We start from the raw sequence: 12717 nt of genomic DNA on the forward strand, positions 1-12717 counted from the left end.
GTGGTTAGGTTGGTTGGTCCGGGCGTCCCTGAGGTGTTCTCTGAAGCGTTCCGCAAGTAAGCGGCCCGTCTCCCCAATGTAGAGGAGGCCACATCGGGTGCAGCGGATGCAATAGATGATGTGTGTGGAGGTACAGGTGAACTTGTGGCGGATATGGAAGGATCCCTTGGGGCCTTGGAGGGAAGTGAGGGAGGAGGTGTGGGCGCAAGTTTTACATTTCCTGCGGTTGCAGGGGAAGGTGCCGGGAATGGAGGTTGGGTTGGTGGGGGGTGTGGACCTGACGAGGGAGTCACGAAGGGAGTGGTCTTTGCGGAACGCTGATAGGGGAGGGGAGGGAAATATATCCCTGGTGGTGGGGTCCGTTTGGAGGTGGCGGAAATGACGGCGGATGATACGTTGTATACGGAGGTTGGTGGGGTGGTAGGTGAGAACCAGTGGGGTTCTGTCTTGGTGGCGGTTGGAGGAGCGGGGCTCAAGGGCGGAGGAGCGGGAAGTGGAGGAGATGCGGTGGAGGGCATCGTCGATCACGTTTGGGGGGGAATCTGCGGTCCTTGAAGAAGGAGGCCATCTGGGCTGTGCGGTGTTGGAACTGGTCCTCCTGGGAGCAGATGCGGCGGAGACGAAGGAATTGGGAATATGGGTGGAGTTTTTACAGGGGGCAGGGTGGGAGGAGGTGTAGTCCAGATAGCTGTGGGAGTCAGTCGGTTTATAGTAGATATCTGTGTTGAATCAGTCGCCCGAGATAGAAATGGAAAGGTCTAGGAAGGGGAGGGAGGAGTCTGAGACAGTCCAGGTGAATTTCAGGTCGGGATGGAAGGTGTTAGTAAAGTTGATGAACTGTTCAACCTCTTCGTGGGAGCACGAGGCAGCGCCGATACAGTCATTGATGTAGCGGAGGAAAAGGTGGGGGGTGGTGCCAGTGTAGTTGCGGAAGATGGACTGTTCCACATATCCTACGAAGAGACAGGCATAGCTGGGGCCCATGCGGGTGCCCATGGCAACTCCTTTAGTTTGGAGGAAGTGGGAGGATTGAAAAGAGAAGTTATTCAGGGTGAGGACCAGTTCAGTCAGTTGAAGGAGGGTGTCAGTGGAAGGGTACTGGTTGGTGCGGCGGGAAAGGAAGAAGCGGAGGGCTTTGAGTCCTTCGTGATGGGGGATGGAGGTGTACAGGGACTGGATGTCCATCGTGAAGATAAGGCGTTGGGGACCGGGGAAGTGAAAATCCTGGAGGAGGTGGAGGGCGTGGGTGGTGTCCCGAACGTAGGTGGGGAATTCTTGGACTAAAGGGGACAGAACTGTGTCAAGGTATGCGGAGATGAGTTCGGTGGGGCAGGAGCAGGCTGAGACAATGGGTCGGCCGGGGCATTCAGGTTTGTGGATTTTGGGCAGGAGGTAGAAACGAGCGGTGCGGGGTTGTGGGACTATGAGGTTGGAGGCGGTGGATGGGAGATCCCCTGAGGTGATGAGGTTATGGATGGTCTGGGAGATGATGGTTTGGTGGTGGGAGGTGGGGTCATGGTCGAGGGGGCGATAAGAGGAAGTGTCCGCGAGTTGGTGTTTGGCCTCAGCGGTATAAAGGTCGGTGCGCCAAACTACTACCGCGCCTCCCTTGTCTGCCGGTTTGATGGTGAGGTTGGGATTGGAGCGGAGGGAGTGGAGGGCTGCACGTTCTGAGGGTGAGAGGTTGGAGTGGGTAAGAGGGGTGGACAAGTTGAGTCGGTAAATGTCGCGGCGGCAGTTGGCTATAAATAGATCGAGAGCGGGTAGGAGGCCAGCACGGGGTGTCCAGGTGGATGGGGTGTGTTGGAGGCGAGAGAAGGGGTCGTCAGAGGGTGGGCGGGAGTCTTGGTTGTGAAAGTAGGCACGGAGGCGAAGGCGGCGGAAGAATTGTTCAATATCTCGCCGCGTGTTGAACTCATTGACTCGAGGGCATAGGGGAATGAAGGTGAGGCCTCTGCTGAGGACTGATCTTTCATCCTCAGAGAGGGGGAGGTCTGGAGGGATGGTGAAGATCTGGCAAGGCTGGGAGCTAGGACCTGGTGTGGGACTGGAGCTGTGGGTGGGGGCGGGATTAGGGGCGGGGACAGAGATCGATGTAGGGGCGGAGTTAGACATGGTGACGTTGCTCGGTGTGGGGGCGGGGTCAAGCGTGGGGGCGGGGTCATGCGTCGTGACGGATATAAGCGTAGGGCGGGGTTATGTGTGGCGGCGAAAGTCGGCATGGGGGCGGGATTATGCATGGTGACGGAGGTTTGCGTGAGGGCGGGGTTACGTGTAGTGACGTAAGACGGCGTGGGGGCGGAGAAACCTGAGGCGTTGTGGTCCTGCAGGTTAGTGATGTCAGTGGGGGCGGAAGTGGCTGCGGCGACGGCAACCGAAGGGTCGGAAATGGTTGTGGCGACAGAAGAACTGTAGTCATTCCTGGTAGCCGCGGGGGTCGCGAGTCCGTCGGCGATCGTGGAAGCGGTTGTCTGTGCTGTGATCGCCGGGGCGGTTGTTTGGGCGGCGATCGCGGAGGCTCCGAGGTCGGTGGGGGCGGAAGTGACGTCACGGTCAGCAGTGGCCGTTGGTGCCGCGGGCCCTGTAGCGGACACAAGTGTAATGGCGTCCGACAGGCCGATAGAAGATTCTGGAACAGTTGAGGAACCTTATATAGTCATAACAATTCTATTTAATGAATCTGGTATCCAGAGAGGAGGAACTACAAATACATGAATATGTATGAATTTATGCTCTCAATGGTCAAGGACCATCATTTTGTTTCATTGAGCTGTATTATAATAATTCTTATTACTGTATTAGTATTACTGTCATGATTTTTCAGTTAGTTATTAGTTATTCATTTATGTTATTAGTGGGTTTCTTTGTATTGTTTTGTTTTGTATTTGTTGCAATATCCCAAAAAAGTTTTTTTTTATATAAAAAAGAATCAAGCAGTGGACTTTCAGAGCTGGCTGACTGTGAAATTAGAACCACCTGGAGAGTGGTCATAGAAAAACAAACCGTGCAGTGCAGTTTCACAACTGACTTTGAGACACCTCAGTAAGAGACTTTTACCTGGAACTGGGAGCGATCAGTGATTTCAGAGGCTGATCAGCTCAGTGTTTGATTTTAGGACGTAAAGTTTATAAACATTTTTTAGAAATCTATAATAGGGAGTAGGGTGAGATTTATTTAAAACATTATGCTAAGATCTGTCTCTTGATTAAACTTTTAATATAACAGATCAGTTATAAATTATGTTAGAACAGTATGACAGCTCTAACACTGGATTTTTGAGGAAGTGTGTTATGATTGTTTTTTAAATATATTCTGGGTCTATAGATTGTTTCAAGATGGCTCCTAGTAGAGTGATGTGGTCTTCCTGATGAATGTGTGGAACTAGAGAAAATTTGAATGCTCCTGGAGATTATGTCTGCAGAAAGTGTGGATTCATATCCTGCTGATCACATGGATCAGTTGGAGCAGCAGTTAGAGGCATTGAGGAATTTACAGGAGCCGAGGATGTGATGGATGGCAGTTTCAGGAAGGAAGAAAAACTTCAGAAATGGTCAGGTAGATGGGCTACCACTAGGAAAAGTAGGAGAGGTAGGCAGGTAGTGCAGGAGGTAAAAACAATGACTGCAGATGCTGGAAACCAGATTCTGGATTAGTGGTGCTGGAAGAGCACAACAGTTCAGGCAGCATCCAACGAGCAGTGAAATCGATGTTTCGGGCAAAAGCCCTTCATCAGGAGTAAAGGCAGTGAGCTGGAAGCATGGAGAGATAAACTAGAGGAAGGTGGGGGTGGGGAGAGAGTAGCATAGAGTACAATGGGTGAGTGGGGGAGGGGATGAAGGTGATAGGTCAGGGAGGAGAGGATGGAGTGGATAGGTGGAAAAGGAGCTAGGCAGGTCGGACAAGTCCGGACAAGTCATGGGGACAGTGCTGAACTGGAAGTTTGAAGCTAGGATGAGGTGGGGGAAGGGGAAATGAGGAAGCTGTTGAAGTCCACATTGATGCCCTGGGGTTGAAGTGTTCCGAGGCAGAAGATGAGACGTTCTTCCTCCAGGCGTCTGGTGGTGAGGGAGCGGCGGTGAAGGAGGCCCAGGACCTCCATGTCCTCGGCAGAGTGGGAGGGGGAGTTGAAATGTTGGGCCACGGGGTGGTGTGGTTGATTGGTGTGGGTGTCTCGGAGATGTTCCCTAAAGCGCTCTGCTAGGAGGTGCCCAGTCTCCCCAATGTAGAGGAGACCACATCGGGAGCAACGGATACAATACCATTTGTGGCTATCCCCATCTCAAACAAGCATGCTATTTTTGGATAATGTTGGGGTGATGGCATTTCAGGGAAATATAGTTTTGATGGCCAGGTTTCTGGTATTGCAACTGGTTCTACTGTAACGGGATTATGTCAGGTTCCAAGCAATCGATTGTGATCGGGTCTCTCTAATCAGTGGCACTGACAGACTTTTCTGCAGCCAACAGCAAGACATCAGAATGGTGTATTGCCTTCCTCAGGGACGCTGCAGAATATTCTGAAAAAGGAGAGTGACCAACAGAAGGCCATTGTACATATTGGCACCAATGACATAAACAAAGAAGGGGGCAAAGTTGTGCAGAGTGAATATAGGAAATTAGGCAGGATGTTAAAAAGTAGATCCTCGAGGGTCATAATATCTGGATTACTCCTAGTGCCTTTAGTTCCTAAGAGTAGAAATAGGAGGATAGGGCAGATAAATGCATGGCTGGTGCAGGGGGCAGGGACTCACATTTTTGAATCATTGGGATCTCTTCTAGGGTAGAAGTGATCTAGAAAGGAAGGATGGGTTGCATCTGAATTTGAAGGGGGCCAATAACCTGAGATTTGCTAATGCTACTTGAGAGGCTTTAAACTAGTTGGGGCAGAAGGGGGGGGGGGGGAATCTCTAAGAAGTGAGGGAACACTTTGGGGCCAGTGATCATATTAGTTTTAAAATAGTTATGGAAAAGGAAAGACCTGATGGAAAAGTTAAGGTTCTAAACTGGAGTAACACCAATTTTAATGGTATTAGGCAAGAACTTTCAAAAAATTATTGGGACAGACTATTTACAGGTAAAGGAACAGTTGGAAAATGTGAGGCCTTTAAAAATGAGAATACGGGAGTTCAGAGAAGGTATGTTTCTGGTAAGTGCAGGTACTGTTGGATGACTAGAAAAATTGAGGATCTGGTTGAGAAAAGGAGGCAGATGTCAGGTATAGACAGCTGGAATCAAGTGAATCCTTAAGAGTAGTGTAAGGGCAGTAGGAATACACTTGACCTTATAGAGGTTCATAAGATTGTGAAAGACATGGATTGAGTGAACAGCCAAGGCCTTTTTCTCAGGATAGATGAGACCAAAGCTAGAGGTTTAAGGTGAGAGGAGAAAGATATAAGAGGGACCCAAAGGCCAACTTTTACAAGCAGAGGGTGATGCATATTTGGCATGAGTTGCCAGGTGAAGTGGTGGAGCCAGGTACAATTACTATCTCTAAAAGGCATCTGAATGGGTACATGAATAGGGAGGGCTGAGAAGAATATGGACCAATGCTGGCAAATAGGAGTAGATTAATTTAGGATATCTGGTTGTATGGATGAGTTGTACCAAAGGGTCTGTTTCCATGCTGTACATCTCTATGAATATGAAAAGAGGACATGAGATATCTTTGGCAAACCGAATTAAGGAGAATACAAAGAGACTCTATAAGTACAATAACGGAAACAGAGTAACTAAGGAGGGATTAGAGCCCCTTAAAAATAATTAGGCTATTTATGTGTGGAATCATAGGAGATGGTTGAGATATTAAATGAGTATTTTGCATCAGTATTTACTGTGGAGAAGAATATAGAAGCTTGAACACCTGGGGAAATAAATAGTGATATCTTTAAAAGTGTTCATATTACAGAAGAGGTGCTAGATGTCTTAAAATGCAAAAAAGTGAATAAATCCACAGGACCTGATCGGTAGTATCCCAGAACACTGTGGGAAGATACGGAAGAGATTGCTGGACTCCTTGCTGAGATACTTGTATCATTGATAGCCACAGGTGGGGTGCTGGAATACTGGAGTTTGGCTATTGTGGTGTCATTATTTGAGAAAGATGGTAAAGAAAAGCCAGTGAACTATAAACCAGACAGGCTGATGTCAGTAATGGGCACAAAAACAGAAGTTGCTGGGAAAGATCTGTGAAGAGAAATTAGAGTTAACGTTTTGGGTCCGGTGACCCTTCCTCAGACCAGCATCCATTAGTCTTTTGGTTTTTAATCAATGGTGGGTATGTTGTTGGAGGGGATGTTGTTGGAGGGGATTCTGGGAGACAGAATTTACATGTTTCGAATGCCAGGGCTGATTATGGAATGTCAACGTGGCTTTGTGTGTGGGAAATCATGTCTCGCTAACTTGATTGAATTATTTGAAGGTTGATAAAGACAGAACGGTAGCCATTGTCTGTATGGACTTCAGCTAGGCGTTCGGCAAGGTTCCACACAGTGAACTAACAAGGTTAGATCAAATGGGATCCCGTGGGGAGCTAGCCAATTGGATACAAAATTTGCTTTTCTGGACTGGAAGGGTCCATTGCTTTCCACCATTTATATACATGATTCGGATGTGAATACAGGAGTTGCGGTAAGTCTGTAGATGACACCAAAATTGTTGGTGTAGTGGACAGTGATACAACAGGACCTTGACCAAACTGCCCTATGAGTCAAGGAGTGGCAGCTGGAGTTTAATTTAGATAAGTGTGAGGTGTTGCATTTTGATAGCTTTCTGATATTTATAAATGGATAAATGGATTGTCGGTTGTTTGAGCAGCATTAGAAAGGTTATTATGCAGCTGTGTTGCAATTGGCAAAAGGTAAGCACTGACATGAAGCTGGGGTGTTAAGCTGAATTTTTGCTGTAATCTTGTTCACAGTTCATCAGCAACCGCAAAAGAAAGACAGATTCTGCCAGATTTTAAGAAATATTATTTTCTATAAAGGAAAAGTCTTGCTCGAATTGTTGCTGAGGTATATCTCATTTTGGATCTTAAATCTCATATAAGTTCCAATTTAATGTAATTGATGTCCATTGCAATCAATTGACAAAGAGGGTTCCGTCCCATCAGTCGGAGTTGATTTAAACAAACCCTGGTAGATGCTTTTCATTGTCAAGCTTTAAGGCATTTAAATAAATGTACAGAGTGTTGCGCAGTTTTAATTTTCCCAACCACATATTGTGACTCATTTTAATGTACTTTTCTCACATAAATCTGTGGGGGATGGGCCGTGATTTTCAAACAAAGACTGCCATCTAGTGTTCCAGGCTAACATTTCAGCAAATAGCATTTCTGTGTCCATATGAATTAAAGTAATTCCTATTTGGGTTTCAAACATTATTTTGCCAATAAGGATGTAGTGTAGTTGAACTATCAAATGGGGACTCCAGAAATTTACATGGCTATTTGTAAGGGGTGTATATCCTAATATTCAGTATTGCAAGTTAGTCTGCTGACTGGAGATAGCCCACTTATCTTCTGATATCTTTCTGGGAGAAAATATTTTTGGTATACTTTAAGTTAAATTCCAGCATCTGTGATCCAGTATTTATTTATGCTTCTATATGCAGTCTCTGTAGACTTTGGCCGATATGATAATTTGGTCTCAGAACAAAATCCTTGTTAACATAGTCCTAAATTCTAACATTTCACATGTTGAAGAAATCCCCATATTTTCTTTAATATTTATTTCTTAAATAATTCTTGTAATTTTTTATGCTAAAACTGAGTTCCACAAGTGTTTTGTTGGAATGCAGTTCACCATTTTTCATTGGATTCTTCTTCAATATGGGAGGCCTGGGAGAAAAAAAATAACTCAGCTAATTCCTTTCTCTAATTGCACAAATGTACTGGATCAGGAATAAAGGGTAAATTGCCCCAGACTAAATATAGCTGTTTACTCAATTATTCCTGCTCTTTTAGTGAAGCCAGTAGAATCGCAGGAAAGACCTACTAAACACTACGAGAACAAGGACCTAAATTTGCCTCCGCTGTACCATTCTTGTCTTGAAGTCAAAAGCTCATGAGTTCAAATCTCTACCAGAGACCTCCATGTATAAACTAGTTCATGCTGTAGAGGAGTGCTGCATTGTCAGAGGTCTTGCCTTGTGCTGAAATGTAAAATGGTTGGCCTGTCTTGTTCACTCCAATGTAAAAGATCCCGTGGCTCAATTTGGAAGAAAAGTGACAGTTGCTTCCCCATCTGCCTTGGCTAATGATAATTCTCTCAACCAGCCAATCACACTCTCATTGTTATCTGAGAGACTTTGCTGTGTGCAAATTAGTTTCCACTTCTCATATTGAAAGTTACCACTTTAAACATGCTTAGTTGGCTTTTAAACATTTGAGACACCATGAGCTTGTGAAATATGCTATTTGATGCAAATCTTTTATTTATCCACTCTTAAAACCAATGCAAAAATAGCATACTCAGGAATCAAATTTATGTTCATCAGTTCACCATGGCTTGAATTTATTTCATGCATCAATTCAACCAAACGCAAAAATAAATCTTCAGAACACAAGCCAATAACTGTACATAGTTTTGGAAGGAAATCATTCTCCAAAGTTGAAAGGGCATTAAATAGCTGGAAGCATTTCTTAAAACATAAGGTATGCTGTCTTTGTTCAGCTGCAATTACATATACAAGTAACTTAGACAAAGACCATAAGCAACCATCGTTTCCTAAAGCAGGTCAGCAAGAGTAATACAAGGTTTCTTCTGTACTGACTGAGGGTCTACACATGAAATGTTAACTTGGTTGTTCCACTACAGGTGTTGACTGACCTGAGAAGTGTTATTGCATGTTTACCTGTCTAATTCTGTGACAGATGATCCAAGTTCACTCTGAACTTGGCCTTATGGATGAATTTTGCTTGAACATATATTGGAATGGCACATAATTTCCAGTATGTAAATCTAATGGTAAAATGAGTCTCCATAAAATTTCATGTGTAGCCAGCCCTACTTAATCTAGAACACTTTCATTTAGATTTGGTGATTATCCAACTGCTCCTCTGGGAATAGTTAAGAACAGTACATTTCATACTAGTTAATTGAGTAAACACAAGGCTGACCTGTGAATGAATTTGTTTCATTAAGTGTTTATTACCCTAATAATCTAGCTGTGCTTGGTTTGTCAAGGTAATAAGTGCTAGATACCACGGATAAAAATTGTGGTGTGATGATAGAGGTGTTGAAATGGAAGACAGGTAAACAGAGCTTACTTGCTATCACTCAATGACTTGCCACAAGTGTTGATCACCAATCATACCACTGCTGCAAAATATCAGATGTGTGCACCAAGACCAGTGAACCATGAATTATGCTGACCAGAGATCAGAATCCAATGTATTCACTTAGAGCACAGTTGAGAGACCAGGTGCTACTTATCTGGATTGAGGGTAAGATTAAAATTTCCAGTCAAACTCATTCGCTTTCCACCAACATGTGGAATTACATGTGAACCAGCATAACAGAGGATGCTGAGTACCGGGAACAGCGGAAGTGCCTATTAAAAAGTTGGTGTGAAAATTTTACAATTAGTTTGGTATTTAAGATGTAAAGGTAGGGGAGTAAGCCTCTTATGCCTCTCAAATCTCAAGGTGGTTTGAGTTGCCCAATTGATTTAACTCCATGATCGGCAGCACTGAACAAGTTAAATCTGAATATTGTTCAAATTGATTTGGGAAACTGCAATGATCTAATGAACTTTCACTTTGAGTCAAGTATTAAGCTAAAAAGGCAATGATGATCATTTTAAATCAACAAAACTGATTTAAAAATGGAATTCATCCAACTGATTGCTTTAAAGCATACATTGTTGAAATGAATATTTAAGGGCAATGATGACTGTTTTCAGTCAGAAGAACTTTTCTCTCCCTGAAGATGTTTGATTCAAAAATGTTGAAGGATGTCTGCAAGCTAGCCTTCCAAACCCACCTGTGGACTTTCCAGGCCTCTGTGATGGGTTGGGGCAGAATGAAGAAACCTGCGAGAGCGTTTGGGTTCCAATCCTCATGGGCAGTGAGTTAGTCTGCCTGCAGGGAGGTGGGAGAGGCACTGAATTGGTCCATATTGATCACCAGGATAGCACACTGATCCCATCAATCACTCAGACTGACCCCACTGCAGACGCCCAACTATCCTTCAACCAACTATCCCTTACCCCCTGAAACAAGCAATTCTCTGACACCTGTGCCACACTAACCCTTATCCACTTTCCTGCCACCCTAAACCATTACCTGACTAACACCCTACATCCTTTCCAACTTAGCTACAATCCTGTTCAAACACTCACCTTTCTTTTTTGTCCTGGTCAAAAAGGCTTTTAGACATTTAAATTAGGGAATAGGACAGTAAATGCAGTTAAAAAAAAGGTGTGCTTCGGCCTGCAGTGCTGATTATGTGCTATGCTAGAAAACTCCCACCGCTGGAAGGCTCTGCAAGTGGTCTGAATTGAGCACCCAGGCTAAAAAGGTGGATCTTCAGGTCAGGCTAAGTCAAATGAAGCAGAATGGCAATCTGAATGCGATTGTTGTGACAATACTATACCTTAAGAGGTGTATGTTGTCTTTTTTTTAAAACGACGAAAAGTTGTAAACTTTGGAACAATTGAAGCAGCCTGAATGGGTGCGGTGAAGCTCCCGAAGAAGCAGGATTTTCAGTTTAGCTTTCAATAGCTGTATTTTGGAGATTAGATTAGATTACTTAGTGTGCAAACAGGCCCTTCGGCCCAGCAAGCCCACACCGACCTGCTGAAGCGCAACCCACCCAGACCCATTCCCCTACATTTACCCCGCACCTAACACTACGGGCAATTTCACGTGGCCAATTCACCTAACCTGCACGTTTTTGGACTGTGGGAGGAAACCAGAGCACCCGGAGGAAACCCACGCAGATACGGGGAGAATGTGCAAACTCCACACAGTCGCCTGAGGCGAGAAGCCAGTGTTGGACTGGGACGTACAAAGTTAAAAATCACAACACCAGGTTATAGTCCAACAGGTTTAATTGGAAGCACGCTAGCTTTCGGAGCGTTGCTCCTTCATCAGGTGATAGTGGAGGGCTCAATCCTAAAACACAATTTATAGCAAAAATTTAGTGTGATGTAACTGAAATTATACATTGAAAAATACCTTGTTTGTCTGTTGAGTCTTTCATCCGTTTGAATACCATGTGCTAGTTTCACTTCTTTCATGTGAAAATCACAAAACTTTGTTTTGTAAAAGTTGCATTCTTCAGTTAGCTGTAACAATGGGTGATAGCTAGACAATATGTTGAAGATGTTAGCCCCCTGTGTTCTCTGTCTATGCCATGATGTTTAGATTGATTCTAACCTAAAAAGTGAGATAATAGAGTTTTATATGAATTCATGCAGTTTTGCAGCAAAGTACAATGTAACTCTGCAAGTACAAATTCACCCCCACGAAATATGTGTGCACATGTCTGTCTGTATGTCTGTCTGGGTTTGGGATTGGGAGTGTGAGTGAGAGTGTATGTGTGTGTGTTTGTAGTGAGTGTAGAGTGTCTTAAGTCCGTGAGGGGGTGCATGTGTAAGTATGAGAGTGTATCTAGGGTGGGGGTTGAGAGTGTCTGTGAGAGAGAGTGTGTATATGTGTGTGCATGAGTATGGAGTGGTCTAAGTCTTTGAGAGGATGCCTGTGTGGATGTGGGAGTGTGTGTGTCTGTAAGGGTGTGTGGGTGTCTGTGTATGTGTGTGTCCGTGTATATGTGTGTATAGGAGTGTGTGTGTGTGTGTGTGTGTGTGTGTGTGTGTGTGTGTGTGTGTGTGTGTGTGTGTATATATAGTGCAATGGTGGTCACCCATAATGTGACAATAACCCAAGGTCCCGGTTGAGGCCCTCCCTATGGGAACCGAACTTAGCTATCAGCCTCTGCTCAGCCTCTTTTTGCTGTTGCCTATCCCAAAGTCCGCCTTGGAAGATGGTCACCCAAAGGTCAGAGGTCGAATGTCCTAGACCATTGAAGTGTTCCCCAACTGGGAGGGAACATTGCCGTCTGTTCATTGTTGTGCGGTGCCCATTCATCCGTTGTCGTAGCCTTTGCTCGGTTTCCCCAATGTATCATGCTTCAGGGCATCCTTGCCTGCAACGTATAAGATAGACAACGTTGGCTGAGTCACATGGGTACCTGGCATGTACAAGGTGGGAGGTATCCCCACGTGTAATGGTGGTATCTACGTCCACATTCTGACACATCTTGCAACGCCTACCGTGACAGGGTTGTGTGGAGTCGTCCTGAGAGCCAGGCAGCTTGCTACGAATAATGATCTGTTTGAGATTTGGCGGTTGTTTAAAGCAAGTAGCGTGGGTGTGGGGAAGGTCTTGGTGAGGTGCTCATCCTCATTGATAATGAGTTGCAGGTCACGAAGAACATGGCATAGTTTTTCAGCTCCTGGGAAATTCTGAATAACGAAGGGTAGCCTGTTGGTTGCAGCACGTCTCTGTCTCCTGAGGAGGTCATTACGGTCCTTGCTGTGGCACGTCGGAACTGGCGGTTGATGAGTTGGGCATCGTACCCCGTTCTTGTGAGGGCATCCTTGAGTACATCCAGGTGTCCGTCACGTTCCTCCTCATCTGAGCAGATCCGGTGTATGCGTAGGGCTTGTCCATAGGGAATGGCTGTTTTAATATTTTTTGGGTGGAAGCTGGACAAGT

The sequence above is a fragment of the Hemiscyllium ocellatum genome, chromosome 16, assembly GCF_020745735.1.
Source record: "Hemiscyllium ocellatum isolate sHemOce1 chromosome 16, sHemOce1.pat.X.cur, whole genome shotgun sequence".
NCBI classification, from domain to species: domain Eukaryota; kingdom Metazoa; phylum Chordata; class Chondrichthyes; order Orectolobiformes; family Hemiscylliidae; genus Hemiscyllium; species Hemiscyllium ocellatum.